At 40.0% G+C, this 16,767-nt stretch overlaps 2 non-coding genes across 2 annotated transcripts; one reads left to right on the top strand and one right to left on the bottom strand.

The window, feature by feature from the left end:
- Positions 1–1,072: 1,072 nt before the first annotated feature.
- On the bottom strand, positions 1,073–1,178 carry LOC120105002. Its single transcript, XR_005507399.1, has one exon. It is a non-coding gene; the product is annotated as a small nucleolar RNA R71 (small nucleolar RNA).
- Positions 1,179–15,374: 14,196 nt separating this feature from the next.
- On the top strand, positions 15,375–15,480 carry LOC120105001. The gene has a single exon (XR_005507398.1). It is a non-coding gene; the product is annotated as a small nucleolar RNA R71 (small nucleolar RNA).
- Positions 15,481–16,767: the final 1,287 nt, after the last annotated feature.

The following is a 16,767-nucleotide window of genomic DNA, read 5'->3' as shown; positions in this document are numbered from 1 at the left end:
TTTTCTTTGGTAACCTCTAAACCTTTGTAATTTAAATTAATTATTAGCTTGAAATTTTGTGGTGATTGTTTGATTTTAATTTCAGCAAAAGTGTGAATGCATACACATACACAAATTAATCCGCACATAGTAAGGGCAATCATCCCAACAAGATAAGAGCCGGATTTCATCACCGGATTCTTGCCCAACTTAAGTGAACTCAATCTCACATAGTGTCACTTTAATTAAAATCAATTAGATGTTGGCTCCTAGGGATATTCGAGCTCAATAGGACGAAGATCACCGAAAGTTGCACCAATTTCGCTCTGTGGCTTAGTTGATGTCTAGGCAAGCTTTGTCTCTATAAGGAAGACAGTTCATCTGCTCAAGGCAAGTGGGTTTTAAGTGGGACCTTTGCGAACGCATCGTGACCCCTCCACTTACCTGGGAGCTTACCTGGTCAACTCGGTTCATTAGACCGGATTGGAGGCTTAGGTGCCCTCTTCAAATCAGTTAGGAGCTGTCTAGTGATTTTAGGACAAATACAAGGATTGATGTGTTTATCTTTTATTGCATGCTTGACTGATCAAGTACTAGTGTATGCAAGGGAGTCGTTCTAGAGTACGTGACCTATTACCTTTTGACCCTGAAATAGAACGGACCCTTAAGAATATTCGAGCTAAGATCAGAACATTAGAATCATCCCCACCTCCTGAGATGGCTGAAGAACAATCCAAACTTCTGAGAGAGTACTTTGCTCCCACCATTTACACTTTCCCATCTTGCATTCGATTACCTGAGCTAGCAGCGGTACAATATGAAATAAAGTCTAGTGTGATCCAAATGCTCCCATCTTTTTATGGGCTCACCAATGAAGACCCATATAAACACCTAGATGAATTTCTTAAGATTTGCACCACTGTCAAGATTTAGAACTTCACTGATGATGCTCTGAAACTTAGATTATTCTCCTTCTCCCTTAAAGATAGAGCCAAATAATGGCTGAATTCTTTAGAAGCCAACTCGATTCGTTCTTGGGATCAAATGCAACAAGAATTTCTTAAAAAATACTTTTCCATAGGAAGAACGAACCAGTTTAGACGTGCCATTACAAGCTTCTCCTAAACTGAGGGAGAAGAATTTCATGAAACTTGAGAGAGATTTCGGGACCTAATCCGTAAATGCCCTCATCATCAAATACCTAAGTAGCAGCTAGTGCAATGTTTCTATGACGGATTGACTGAATGAAACCGTCAGATGATTGATGCTGCATGCGGGGGGTCTTTCATGCTTCAAAATGAGCATGAAGCATGGCAATTATTTGAAAATCTTAATAAAAACTTCCTCCACCATGCTTCCTGTTCTCGTCAAGCACCCCTGAGTTCTCAAAGAAAAGGGACCATTTGTGAAATAAGTCATTCCATGGACCTGTCAGCAAGGTAGATGCATTGTCCCATAAGATTGATCAGTTGATGATAGGAGGACATATCGTTAGCTCTTCCCAAGCACAAGTGTGTGCTATCTGTTCTAGCCCATCGCACCCTATTCATGAGTGCCCCTCAGCACCCCAATTTTCCGAACTCATGCAAGAACACATCAATGCTGCCCAAACACAGCCCAGACTGGGTAATGACCCATTTTCTAATACATATAACTCGGGATGGAGGAATCATCCAAATTTTTCCTGGAGGCAGCAAGCTTCGAATACTGCCCAACGCTACTTCCAAAATTTTCAAAACCCTCAAAATTTTCATCTCTACCATCCCTCAACTCAATTTTAACACCCTCCTCCTCCAACCCAAAGAAATACAGCTTTTGAGGAGAAAGTGTTGACTGCCCTTCAAGGTTTGGAGGCAAACACACAACTATTGCACTCTCACATGCAATCAATTGCTAAGCTAGAATCCCAAATAGGTCAACTAGCCAATGCATTAAACAGGCGAGAGGAAGGTAAGCTTTCAAGTCAACCAATGAGTAATCCTAGGGGACAATACGTGGCTCAAGAAACTCGACTGAATCATGAGCAAGCCAATGCTTTGACTACCCTAAGGAGTGGACGTATAATAGATAATAAGGTTGGGGAGGGTAACAATAAGGAAGGTGAAGAAGAGGAGAGGAATGTATCACATGAAAACCCAAAACCTTCTTCAGCTAGTCCACCATCTGCCACAACCCACATTCCAAAGGCTCCATTCCCTGAAGCACTTAATGCACCCTCTCCCTTTGGCAAGAAGGGAACTTCATTAGAAAAGATGATGGAGGTCTTCAAACAAGTTAAAATCAACCTCCCACTCCTTGATGCCATCAAAAAAGTTCCCTCCTGTGCCAAATTTCTCAAAGACCTTTGCACCCAAAAGCGGAAATCTAGGACACATGTGCCTAAAAAGGTCTTTCTAACTGAGCAGGTAAGTTCCATTCTCCAACACAACATCCCTCCAAAGTTCAAAGATCCTGGTGCTCCCACTATTTCCTGTGTCATAGGAAATAACTCCATCGACCGAGCACTCTTAGATCTAGGGGCAAGTGTGAATATTCTACCCTATTCAGTCTATGAAAAATTTGAGTTAGGTGAATTAAAACCTACCTCGGTATCCTTACAATTGGCTGATCGATCTGTAAAGATACCACGGGGGATGATTGAAGATGTTCTTGTTGCCCAGATAGACAACCCAAGAGGGGGGGGTGAATTGGGTCTTAAAATAATTATAGCAATTAAAAGGTTTGTGAATAACTAATTAATGCTTTTTGCAAGTGGATTAATTAGATGCTATGTGCAGTGTATGAAATGAAAGTAAGAGACAACAAGACAATCACAAACACAAGGAAATTTATAGTGGTTCGGAGCTAACCCTTGCTCCTACGTCCACTCCCCAAGCCTCACTTGGGAATTCACTATAACCCCTCGGATTACAGCCGGTTGTTTTACAAGCTCACAACCTAACTTGTTGTTTTACGAGATCACAACGAATTCGGTCGGTTTTCCCATGCTCACCGACTAGAACCACCCGATTATTTTTCCGGGATCACAATCAAACCCTTACACGTTGGTTTCAACCTAGACTCACCAACAAACCTTTACACCCTTGATTCAATCTCCTGATTGAATCAAGTAAGGAACAAATGGATTGAAAAACAAACAGAAAAATACAGCTTCTAAACAAGCAGATATTCAGAGATATAAATAAGAGAGAAGTTAAGAGCCCTCAAACGAATTTATGAAGATGTAGAGGAGGGCTTCTCGAATTCAGGGTCTCCTCTTGAATGTCTTGAAGACTTGAAGACTGAAGGAGACTTCTTTAATGCTGGGAAGAGTTGGTTGGATGGAGTTAATGGCCCTCTTCCTTCTTTTTCTTTGAAATCCTTTGGTAGATGAAGATTTGTTGTTTTCTTTGAATGGAATGTCGCTTTTCTATCTTACTACAGTTCTCTGTGGCTATTTAAGCCATTCCCCACTGAAACTAGCCGTTAGACACAATCTTCTAGCCGTTCTGCACATTCTGCACATCTTGACAATATTTCCGTTGGGATCGGAGTCGACTCGCGCAATCTGGAGTCAACTCGGCTGCAGCAGGAGTCGACTCATGCTTTTCAGGAGTCGGCTCGGCAACTGTTCCAGATTTGAATTAAAGTGCTCTTCTCGACTGGGAGTCGACTCGACTTAACCCGGAGTCGACTCCCCAAAGTTTGGAGCTGACCTGGTACTTTTGGAGTCGACTCATTCCAACGAATCCATAGATGTATTCTTCAACTTTGCTCACTCGAGTCGACTCGAAAATTCTGGGAGTCGACTCGGCGCTCAGAGTCTGAACTCCCGATCTTCTGTCTTTTGACTCGTGCCGTCCTGGAGTCGACTCGAACTGTTTCGGAGTCGACTCGGCTCTCAGTATCCGAAAAACAGCCTTCTGTCTTTTTAGGGTAGCGCTGTCTTGGAGTCGACTCGAACTGTCTTGGAGTCGACTCGCCTCTCAGAGACGAAAATACTGTCTTCTGTCTTTTTGGGGTCGCGCTGTCTTGGAGTCGACTCGAACTTTGCGGGAGTCGACTCGGCTCTCAGTGTCCAAAAGTTGCTCTCTGACTTTTGCCTTGTATCACACTGGGAGTCGACTCTCGCTTCCTTTGGAGTTGACCTGCCAACCATCGGAGTCGATTCGAGTTCCTCAGGAGTCGACTCAGCTCTCAGGGTCCAAAATAACTTCTCTGTCTTTCTGTCTGTAACTCCCTGGAGTCGACTCGTACTACCCTGGAGTCGACTCGGCAGTATCGGAGTCGACTCGCGTTCTTCAGGAGTCGACTCGTTGACAGGTTTTGAGTTGGATCTTTCTGTTTCTCTATCTATTCTCAGTCGGAGTCGACTCGTAATGTACAGGAGTCGACTCGAGCCTGTGCCAGTGCTTCTGTTACGCTTGGAGTCGACTCGTAATCTTCCGGAGTCGACTCGAATCTCAGACTTTGGTTCAAATTGACTTCTTAACTTATCCAAAATGTCTTGAACCAAATCTAGAGACACTTAACCATAAATTTACAAGAATTTCACTGAAACACTAGATTGAATTCATTAGTAAACATAAGATATACTCAAATGCTTTGAGCTCATCAAAATCAAATAGGGTTATAATCAATCACTCCACAATCTTCCCCTTTTTGATGATGACAAAACATTGAGTATATGTAAAGTGAATTGCTCAACAAACAAGGAGATTCATAGTAAAATTTTAAAATGAATTCAAGTGTCTAGTTATTTTAATTTATCCAAAACTGAAAGGTGTGAAACAGTAAATTTTGAAGTTAAAGCTCCCCCTTTCATTTGGAATTATATAAGCCTTCATGTCATGCAATCAATTGTTTGGCTTATATATATTTAATGAGTTTGCTTTCTTAAAAATTCAGATTCTCCCCCTCAACACATGCATTCAACTTTGTTTTGATTCTCTGAAATTTCTTTTAGTGTATTGAAGCTTTTGAACTTAAATTTTCGGTTTTTAGAGGGAAAATCTGCCAATTTGTTCTTGAGTATGATTCAACTAATCTCCGAATATTTCTTGAATAGATTCTGGAGATTACTCCGTTAGGAGCTCCAACAGAGAGATAATGAGCCTCGAGGTATCGAATCCACTAAGAGCAAATTATTGTGTGTTTTAAAAGTTTGCTTTTTATTGATTTTCATTGGTTCCCTTTACATGTCTATTCAATATATTTTCTCCCCCTTTTTATCATCATAGCAAAAAGGAAGAAAGCACATCACACCAGCAATTAGAGATTAAATTTGCACAGTATTGAAGAAAATTGTCTACTCATTGTATTGATTGTATATGTAGGTACACTTGTAGATACAAAGAGTAAAGCAGTAAGTACATGTCAAAATGAAAAAGCAAGCTAGGGCTTCTTTGAGGAGGATGTGGCTCCCTTGCTCAGTCTTGATTGTTCCATAAGTAGACTGACCCCATCTGTGACGTTCCCTAGCTGCGTGATGATCGCCGAGGTGGCCCTACTGTGGATCGAGGAGAGCTCAGTCAGACTCTCCTGAAGGGTATCCAACTTGGAGATCAACACATTCGCCAGACGCTCGGCCCCCTGACTCTGGCTGCCCAAGTCGTGTCGGATGTCATCTCGCATCTTTCTTGTGTTGCTTGTGACATCACTCATATTTGAGAACTGGGCTTGTATAAGGCTTCTGACGTTGTAAATCTCTTCCCTCAGATGAGCCGTCATCTCGGTCACGGCTGACAATGAGGGAACCAATGCAGAAGAGGGGGCAGTGGCTGGACCTCGGAGCTCCCTCAGTAGGTCGTCCCGAAGATCCCGCACGATCTCCTGCCGCAGCTCCCGGAGCTGCTCAGGAGAGATCCGGACCTCTAGTGGCTGAGTAGGAGGTGCTGAAGAGGAGGGTCCGGCTGAAGTGGATGGTGCTGAGGTGGAGGGATAGGTGGAAAAGTCAGAATCATGATCAGGGCTGTGGGAGTGTCGAGTAGTAGGTGTGGAAGAGGATGATTTCCTGACCCAAACTCCCTCAACCTTATCAAATCCCATCCTGTGAAGGGTTCCCTCACCCATGTGATCTGTGTATCGCAGTGCGCGAGAGGGTTCCCCCTCAGGAATGGGGACCTCGGACTCCCTAAAAATCAGGGTATACAACATCCCATATGAAAGGGTGAGCCTAGGTTTGTCTAGTGGCTCACATAGGTATTTGTAGATCAGCTTAGGGAAGTTAATTGGGGTATCTTGGAGAATATAGTACATTAGGGCTAGGTCCCTCTCGGATACAAAGTCAAAGCGGCCGGTCTTGGGAAAAAGGGTCCTAGATATAATACTCAGGAGGAGCCGCATTTCAACTGAAAGCTGACTAGCGGACACCTCATCTAGTGGGGACTGGGGTGGACTCCCTAATATGGCCGTAAGGGCCTCAGTCCTATCGGCCGGGTGAGTGGGAAACACCCCTACTTGGAGAAGATGTAGGATTTGTGCTATAAAATCCTCTGAAATGAATAAAGGGACACCGGCTACGGTTCCCTGTATCCCACCATTACCCCTAGAAACTGTCCCATAAAACTTCCTAACTAGCCTCGGGTAAGTAGGGAGATCCAGGGAGCAAAGCAACTCTAATCCTTGGGCCCTCAACCTATGCCCTATTGTGAAGCCTTCCTGGGAGAGATAGTCGAAGTTGACATATCTCCCGGTGGAGACCGCCTTCCCGGCGCACGGACGCGAGGGAACCGGCCTCGGCGGGGAAGGAACCGGAGGTTGTGGCCTCACGGGTTCATTTCAAGCCTTGGACCGTCGCTCGGCACCGCTCGCGGATTGAGGCCTCTTCCGGCTCGGGACAACTACCTTACGAGGCATAGTAGACCTAGAGAGGGGGAAAAGTCCTAATGGTCGGAAGAAGCTCGACGGAAAAGCCCTAATGGAGGTCGGAGACGGCTCTAGGGTTTGTGAACAATGGAGGCGGTGAATAGAAGTGTTGATTAAACGCTTCGATTAGGGTTAAAACATCGGATTCCCGACCGCGAGTCGACTCCAGTAAGTCGCGAGTCGACTCGACCTCGAGTCGACTCCAAAATATGCGTGAGTCGACTCCCCATATGTTGCCATCGACCTCGAGTCGACTCCCATCTGTGTGCGAGTCGACTCCCCCTCATGAGCCGACTCTGAAATGTATCCGAGTCGACTCGAACTCTGGCACGCACCTAAAAATCATGCTATTTTTGTGCCAAACAAGGGATAATCACTAAGTTTATGATCTGATTTGATAATCATCGATGAGAGACTCTATATTTAACACAACCTAATCATCAAAATCAATAAACTAGAAGAGAACATCACTAGGATGGATCAATCACTCCTAATCCTCTCCTAAGCACACTAAATCTCTCTTCACTCAAGGATTTTGTAAAGATGTCAGCTAGTTGATCATCAGTGCAAATAAATTGAAGTGTAACATCACCATTCAGTACATGATCTCTTATGAAGTGATGTCTTATTTCAATGTGTTTGGTTCTTAAGTGCTGAATTGGATTCTTAGTTAAGTTAATAGCACTTGTATTGTCACAATTAATGGGAATTTTATCTTGTTTAATTCCATAATCTTCCAGTTGTTGTTTGATCCACATGATTTGAGCACAACAACTCCCGGCAGCAACATATTCAACTTCAGCAGTAGATAATGCAACCGAGTTTTGTTTCTTGCTAAACCATGAGATTAAATTTTTTCCTAAGAATTGACATGACCCGCTGGTGCTTTTTCTATCAAGTTTACAACCAACAAAGTCTGAATCTGTGTATCCTATTAAGTTCAGGCTAGATTCTTTAGAATACCATAAACCTATATTTTTTGTTCCTATTAGGTATTTAAAGATTCTCTTGACTGCAATTAGATGAGATTCCTTAGGATTAGACTGATATCTAGCACACATGCATACACTAAACATGATATCAGGTCTACTTGCAGTGAGATACAATAAAGATTCTATCATACCTCTATACATCTTTTGATCTACAGATTTACCTGATTCATCTTGGTCTAGTTTGCATGATGAGCTCATGGGTGTGCTGATTGACTTGTTTCCCTCCATATCAAACTTCTTAAGCATCTCCTTGATGTATTTAGCTTGATTGATGAAGATCCCTTCTTCAGATTGTTTGATTTGAAGCCCGAGAAAATAGTTCAGCTCTCCCACCATGCTCATTTCAAACTCACTCTGCATCAAGTCAGCAAATTCTTCGCAGAGGCGATTGTTAGTAGCACCGAAAATAATATCATCAACATAAATCTGCACTACTAACATTTCTTTGTTTTTCTTCTTTAAAAACAGTGTTGTATCTACATTTTCCCTAGAGAACTCATGATCTAGTAGAAATTTGCTAAGTCTTTCATACCATGCTCTAGGTGCTTGTTTCAAACCATAAAGTGCTTTGTTCAATTTATACACATGATTAGGGTATTGATGATTTTCAAAACCAGGAGGTTGTTCTACATACACCTCCTTATAATATACCCATTCAAAAATGCACTTTTTACATCCATTTGAAATAATTTGAAATCCTTAGAGCATGCGAATGCTAGTAATAATCTAATTGCCTCAAGTCTAGCTATAGGAGCAAAGGTTTCATCAAAATCTATACCTTCTTCTTGATTATAGCCCTTTGCTACTAGTCTAGCCTTATTCCTAATTATAATTCCATTTTCATCAAGTTTATTTTTATATATCCATTTGGTACCTATAATTGAATATTCAGAGGGTCGTTCAACTAGGTTCCATACCTTGTTTCTAGTAAATTGGTTTAGTTCTTCTTGCATTGCATTTATCCAATTTACATCTTTTTCAGCTTCTTCTATGTGTTTGGGTTCAAAATGTGAGACAAAAGCTAGATGATTATTTAAGTTCCTAAGAGATGCTCAGTCCTAACAGGTTGAGATGGATCATCTAAAATTAATTTCTTAGGATGCCCATGAGCATACCTCCAAGCCTTAGTCAGCCCATGATCCACAATAGCCTCTTGGCTTGATGATGCATTTCCAATTAATTTTTGTTCATCTTCTTGTAATGTCATCCCATCAATCTTTTCTTCAAGAATTTCAGCATCATCATCAAGATCAACTCTCTTGCTAGAAGAGATATCACTAGAATCATCAAAAACAACATGTATAGATTCTTCAATAACAAGGATTCTTTTATTAAAAACTCTATAGGCTTTACTAGTTGTAGAATACCCCAAAAATATACCCTCATCAGATTTAGAGTCAAATTTACCTAGATTATCTTTCCCATTATTATGAACAAAACACCTACATCCAAAGACATGAAAATAGTTTACTTTTGGTTTTCTATTTTTCCAAAGTTCATAAGGTGTTTTCTTTATAATGGGTCTCAATAAAACTCTATTTAATATATGACATGAGGTATTAATGGCTTCTCCCCAAAAGTACTTAGGGAGGTTACTTTCACATAGCATGGTTCTAGCCATTTCCTCTAGAATTCTATTTTTCCTTTCTACAACTCTATTTTGTTGTGGTGTTCTAGGTGCAGAAAAATTATGAGTTATTCCCTTTTTATTGTAAAATTCATCAAATAGATGATTTTTCAAATTCCGTTCCATGATCACTTCTAATAGCTATGACTGAAGTATCTCTAGCATTTGTTACTTCCTTATGAAATTTCTTAAATACTGAAAATGCTTGATCTTTATGAGCTAAGAACATGACCCAAGTATATCTAGAAAAATCATCTACAATAACTAGACCATATTTATTTCCACCTAGACTTGTGGTTCTAGTTGGTCCGAATAGATCCATGTGTAGTAGTTCGAGAGGTCTAGAGGTAGAGACACAATTTATGGATTTAAATGAGTTCCTTGATTGTTTGCCATATTGACAAGCTTCACATATTTTATTCTTCTCAAACTTTAGTTTTGGCAAACCTATCACGGAATCTCTTTTAACTAGTTTTGATATTGTGTCCATACTTGATCGGTTATTTCAATTTCAAAAATAAACCACGCAATAGCACGTATCCTGTAGGATAGTGATTACGGGTGTCGGTCCACAGGGATTGGAGACAAGTTATTTTTCCTAATTAAATAATTACTTCAAAGGGGATAAGCTAGAGTAAATGATAAAAACTAAGAATTAATATGGGTGTAGTAGTATGAATTATCTATGGAGAGAGTAGGGCTAGATTCCACCGATAGATTTATATCCGTGATGCTTTTCAATGATTGAGTTGTATGTAAGACTTGATTGCTTCCGACTACAAGCCAAAGCAATCACAAAAAAAAATTATAACTAATTCCCAGCATGAATCATCTAAGTCTAGCACAAACCATCTACTCTAACGATAAGCATGACCTGTCTAACCTAGCATGATGCATCTGATCATTAAGTCATTAAACATGAAATCGATGTCACATGAATATCTCCTCCAAACCACAGGTGTTGGATTCGATGAAATAGATCAATCTATGTAAAATATTTTATGCAAGATAAATGATTCACATAAATTGGGTAAATCATAAAATCAATTGATAAATTCTTCATCATGCAACCATCTTACAATACAAACTCAAATCAATAAAAATGAAACGAATACTCCTCTATGGCTTCATCAAACCCCTAAACCGAGGCTTAGCTGCTCATGGTGGCCGGAAGTCCTCCCATCTTCATAAAAAAATGCTCTTCACTCCCTTCCGCTCCCAGCCTCTCTCTCTTCTCTCTTTTTTTATTTTATTTCTTCATCTCCCTCTCGGCTTTCTTCTTCTTTTCACTGAAACAGGGGGTCTCCCCTGTTTTTTTCTGTTGAACCGAGCTCCCCCTCTGCCTCATGATTCTTCCTCCTTTTATAGCTCCCCACTAAGGATTAGCCAGCGGTGGATACTTGATTTCGTGTGAAGAGGAGGAAAAACGCATGCTTGATTGTTGGGCGGAATCCATGGGATCGGAAGCTGACCGCGGGATGGAGGCGCTGATCCGAGGGCGTCACGGGCGGCAGAAGCGGCGAAGGATCTGGTTGCTGGCTGCACCACGTGGGACTCGTGGCTGGAACGGGGGAATCGACGGGTGGCGACTCGAATCTCGGCCGTGATCCGCTGCGAGAGGAAGAAGATGAACAGTGGAGATCTGTGAACGTGCTGGGACGAGCGGCCGGTCCGGGATGCTGCGGCTGTAAACGGAAAGGAGTTGCGGGAGAGGAGGAAGAGGGCTGATGCGGAAGGTTTCACGAGCGGCTAGGGCGCGATGCGTGGGAGGTGTTGATCACGGCGTGGAGTCGGAAGTCCGGGAGAGGAGATGCCGCACGCGGTTGATGGCGGAGGAGCTTGATCTCCGCTGCTGGGGATTTGGATTTGGATGAAGACAGCATGGATGCGGTGGCATGCGGTTGGGAAGCTGGAAAGGATAGGTAACGGGGAGGGGAAAGAAGATAAACAGTGGAAGAAGAAGAAGATAAACAATGAACTTATATATATATTATTTATTAATTAATTTATTTATTATTTGATTTATATATACATAAATATATATTTGTAAAAACACTGTTCATATGAACAGTGTTTTCACGGGATACTGTTCATATGAACAGTGAATCCAGTAATTCTTCCCAAAATTATTTTTATTTATTTTATTATTTTATTATTATTATTTTTTTGTTTTAAAATTATAAATTTTATATGAAGGCACGCAAGGCATTGGTTGGGAATTGACTTTGGATTTGAGGTGGGTCATGATTGTTGATTTGCTTGAACTTGTTCTTGAGCCCAATGACATTTAATTTTTACTAAATCGCTTCAGATTGAACTCAACCAGATCAGACTGTGACTTAATAAAAGGGTTAATCAAATATTTTCCGTACAATTATAACTTTCAATCTAACCAGGACCAAAGCCCATTTAATTATACCCTTAGCTTGATTACAACTCCATCAGGTTAATAAATCGGGTCAACACAATCTCCTCCTTATATATTTTTATGAAAGATCTCAACCAGAAGAGAGGCAAATTCAGAGTCTGTTTTAAGAAAAGTATTATTTATCTCTTACCATAATTTAAATTTATTTCATTGTTTATTCAATTTCATGGTAAAATATGTGTTTATCAGTTTAAGAACATTGATAAGTGCTATGAAAAGATAACTAAATTATAAATTATTCAGCACTTATCACACCCCCAAACCTATGTTTTGCTAGTCCTCGAGCAAAATGAAATTAAAGAAAAGCTCTAACTCACTTTCGCAGGCATCGCGATTGCATTTACCATATGCAACAAGGCTTTAAACCCCTAGGTTACCCTAGTGGACGAGTTATAGTCTCGTGAGGGTTTCCAGTAAAGATACCCACAAACTTCAATATCATTTATTATTATGATTAATTTGTTGTTGTTGTTGTTGTTGTTTTTTTTTTTTTAATTCGATTGATGAAACTTCAAAGTCCAAGTGCATACTAGCTAGAAAAAAAAACTTTTTTTTAAATTAAAATCTAATTTAAGATACATAAATGATAAGAATTTCAAAGCACACACGGTTTTATTTACTAAGTCAGCCCAAATTCTAGATTAGTATGCAATCTAAGTTAAAGTCATTAAGTTTCCGTTTAGGGAGTTGTAAGACTTATTTATACTGGAGTGCTCGGTGAAATCTGGACCATACACAAGCTAAGGGTTCGGATCTCCAAAATATTGTTAATACTAGTAGTTTCTAAGGATTGGTCGAAAAGACCTACTCACTGATTCAAAATCATCTTATCTGCAGGATTTCGAGAGTTGTGGATGTTTACTTTAGTACCTCACGGGCTTTATCTGTAATATTCCAGTTTACTCGAATTTTTACAACGACGGCTTTCACACTATTGTCTTTTCGGTCAATACAACAATTTTTTTTTCTTTTTTTTTTAAAGAAAGATATATAAATTGTGCACTTTTACTCTTGTGGTGATTTCTCCGTGTAACGAGCAATCAGTCGACAACTCTCACACCAGTTGGTATAAGGTGTCGGGCATCAAGACTCCCCTACGGACTTATGCTCGGAGTCCTCATCACAAGCCCACTTGATCTTTGACAATAGGTAGCCCTTTTCGATGTTCCTGACTAAATCTATTTTTATTGATGTTTTTTTTTTTTTGGATTAGATAAGTATGATTCATCAGGGTCCAAGGTTGCTACCATACTCTCAACATAATGTCGAGCCTAGACCTTAGAAGAGTCGGCCAGTGTGTAGTGAAATTCCAAAGTATTAATTAGCTTACAACTCCCTAAGAGAGACTTAATAAAAAGAACTTAAATTTGTATTACTTCCCACTAGTCATTGGGCTTTTTAGATTTTATATACCTTGTGTGTTTATCATTCTCGCATAAATGTATATAAATTAGGGATTTTTTTTTAACAAAAACTTTTTTTTAATAACTTTTTTTTATTATTATTTTATGAAAATAAACACATTTTTTTAAAAAAAAATATTTTTAATTTTTTATTTTTTAAAAGATGATGATTTTTTTTTATTAATTTTTTTAACTTTTTTTTTGATGAAAATCAAGATGAATACCCCCAAACCTAAACCTAACATTGTCCTCAATGTTAAGAAATAATCTAAGAGAATTGGGTTGCCTCCCAACAAGCGCTAAGTTTATTGTCTTCAGCCAGACATAGTGAGATAGTTTTTGCATCTCCTTCTATGAGGTCATCTATTTTGTCTATCATAAAACACTCAATTTCCCTTACGGGTTGGTCGGCCGTATTGAACACATTTAATTTTACCTTCATATTCCCAAATGATATGTTCATTACCCCTGTTCTACAATTGATGCACGCATTGGCTGTTGCTAAAAAGGGCCGCCCAAGGATAACGGGGATTTGTTTCTTTGGATTAGGTTCATGTTCCATATCAAGGACAATGAAATCTACTGGAAAATAGAATTTGTCTACCTTGACAAGAACATCTTCAATTATCCCACGTGGTGTTTTTACAGATCGATCAGCCGATTGAAGGGATACCGAGGTTGGTTTTAACTCACCTAACCCAAGTTTCTCATAAACTGAATAAGGTAAAAGGTTGACACTTGCCCCTAGATCTAAGAGTGCTCGATCAATGAAATTATTTCCTAAGACACAGGAGATCGTGGGAGCACCAGGATCTTTGAATTTTGGAGGGGTGTTGTGTTGGAGAATAGAACTCATTTGCTCAGTCAGGAAGACCTTCTTAGGCACATGTGTCCTAGATTTTCGCTTTTGTGTACAAAGGTCTTTTAGAAATTTGGCATAGGAGGGAACTTGTCTGATGGCATCAAGGAGTGGGAGGTTGATTTTAACTTGTTTGAAGACCTCTATCATCTCTTCTAATGAAGTTCCCTTTTTGCCAAATGGTGAGGGTGAAGTAAGAGCTTCAGAAAATGGGGCCTTTGGGATGTGAGTTTTGGCAGAAGATGGACTAGCTGAAGAAGAAGAAGAAGGTTTTAGATTTTTATTTGACACATTTCTATCCTCTTCTTCACCTTCCTTATTGTTATCCTCCCCAATCTTATTGTCTATTATACGTCCACTCCTTAGGGTAGTCAAAGCATTGGCTTGTTCATGATGAATTGTATTTAATTGATTTTCTTGAGCCATGTATTGTCCCCTAGGATTACTTAGTGGTTGGCTTGGAAGCTTTCCTTCCTCTCGCTTGTTCAGTGCATTAGCTAGTTGCCCCATCTGGGATTCTAGCTTGGCGATTGATTGCATGTGAGAGTGCACCAATTGTGTAATGGTTTCCAAACCTTGAAGGGCGTTCAACACTTTCTCCTCAAAGGCTGTGTTTCTTTGGGGTGGAGGAGGAGTGTGTTGAAATTGAGTCGAGGGACGGTAGGGATGAATATTTTGTGGGGTTTGAAAATTCTGAGGGTTTGGAAAGTTTTGGAAATAAGGTTGGGCAGTATTCGAAGCTTGCTGCTTCCAAGAAAAGTTTGGATGATTTTGCCATCCCGGATTATATGTATTGGAAAATGGGTCATTACCCGGTCTAGGCAGTGTTTGAGCAGCATTGATGTGTTCTTGCACGAGTTCGGGGAATTGGGGCGCTGAAGGGCACTCATGAATAGGGTGGGATGGGCTAGAACAAATAGTACACACTTGTGCTTGGGAAGAGTTCATGTAATGCCCACCTATCATCAGTTGGTCAATCTTATGGGACAATGCATCTACCTTGCTAGACAGGTCCATAGAATGACTTATTTCACAAATTGTCCCTTTTCTTTGAGAACTCGGGGGTGCTTGACGAGAACATGAAGCATGGTGGAGGGAGTTTTCATTAAGATTTTCAAATAATTTTCATGCTTCATGCTCATTTTGAAGCATAAAAGTGCCCCCGCATGCAGCATCGATCATCTGACGGTTTCGTTCTGTCAATCCGTCATAAAAATATTGCACTAGTTGCCACTTAGGTATTTGATGATGAGGGCATTTACGGATTAGGTCCCTAAATCTCTCCCAAGTTTCATGAAATTCTTCTCCCTCAGTTTGGGAGAAGCTTGTAATGGCACGTCTAAACTGGTTCGTTCTTCCTATGGGAAAGTATTTTTTAAGAAATTTTTGTTGCATTTGATCCCAAGAACGAATTGAGTTAGCTTCTAAAGAATTCAGCCATTGTTTGGCTCTATCTTTAAGGGAGAAGGGGAATAATCTAAGTTTCAGAGCATCATCAGTGAAATTCTGAATCTTGACAGTGGTGCAAATTTCAAAGAATTCATCTAGGTGTTTATATGGATCTTCATTGGTGAGCTCATAAAAAGATGGAAGCATTTGGATCACACTAGACTTTATTTCATATTGTACAGCTGCTACCTCAGGTAATCGAATGCAAGATGGGGAAGTGTAAATAGTGGGAGTAAAGTATTCCCTCAGGAGTTTGGGTTGTTCTTCAGCCATCTTAAGAGGTGGGGATGATCCTAATGTTTTGATCTTAGCTCGAATGTTCCTAAGGGTTCGTTCTATTTCAGGGTCAAAAGGTAATAGGTTTTGTACTCTAGAACGACTACCGTGCATACACTAGTACTCGATCAATTAAGCATGCAATAAAAGAGAAAAATATATCAATCCTAGTCTTTGTCCTAAAATCACTAGACAGCTCCTAACTGGTTTGAAGAGGGCACCTAAGTCTCCAATCCGGTCTAATGAACCGAGTTGACCAGGTAAGCTCCCAGGTAAGTGGAGGGGTCACGATGCGTTCGCAAATGTCCCACTTAAAACCCACTTGCCTCGAACAGATGAACTGTCTCCCTTATAGGGACAAAGCTTGCCTAGACATCAACTAAGCCACAGAGCGAAATTGGTGCAACTTTCGGTGATCTTCGTCCTATTGAGCTCGAATGTCCCTAGGAGCCAACGTCTAATTGATTTTAATTAAAGATGACACTATGTGAGATTGAGTTCACCTAAGTTGGGCAAAAGTCCGGTGATGAAATCCGGCTCTTATCTTGTTGGGGTGATTGCCCTTACTATGTGCAGATTGATTTGTGTATGTGTATCAGGCATGCATTCACAATTTTGCTATAATTAAAATCAAACAATCACCACAAAATTTTAAGCCAATAATTAATTTAAATAAAAAAAGTTTAGAGGTTACCAAAGAAAATTTTCCCAGCAATTTATTTTTTTTTTTAAACCTCTACAGCATTTCTTTTCCAGCAGTTCTCCTTTTGATCATCCCAGATTTTTTCCTCGATTCCTGATCAAATAATATATATAAAAAAATAAATAAAAATTAGTAAGGGAGAAAAAGAAGATAAGAAAAGTAACAATAATAGAATTTTTTTTAAATTTTTTTTTAATTTTTAAAT

The sequence above is a fragment of the Phoenix dactylifera genome, unplaced genomic scaffold, assembly GCF_009389715.1.
Source record: "Phoenix dactylifera cultivar Barhee BC4 unplaced genomic scaffold, palm_55x_up_171113_PBpolish2nd_filt_p 000162F, whole genome shotgun sequence".
In the NCBI taxonomy this organism is placed as follows: Eukaryota; Viridiplantae; Streptophyta; class Magnoliopsida; order Arecales; family Arecaceae; genus Phoenix; species Phoenix dactylifera.
This window is presented reverse-complemented; position numbering and strand designations above follow the sequence as displayed.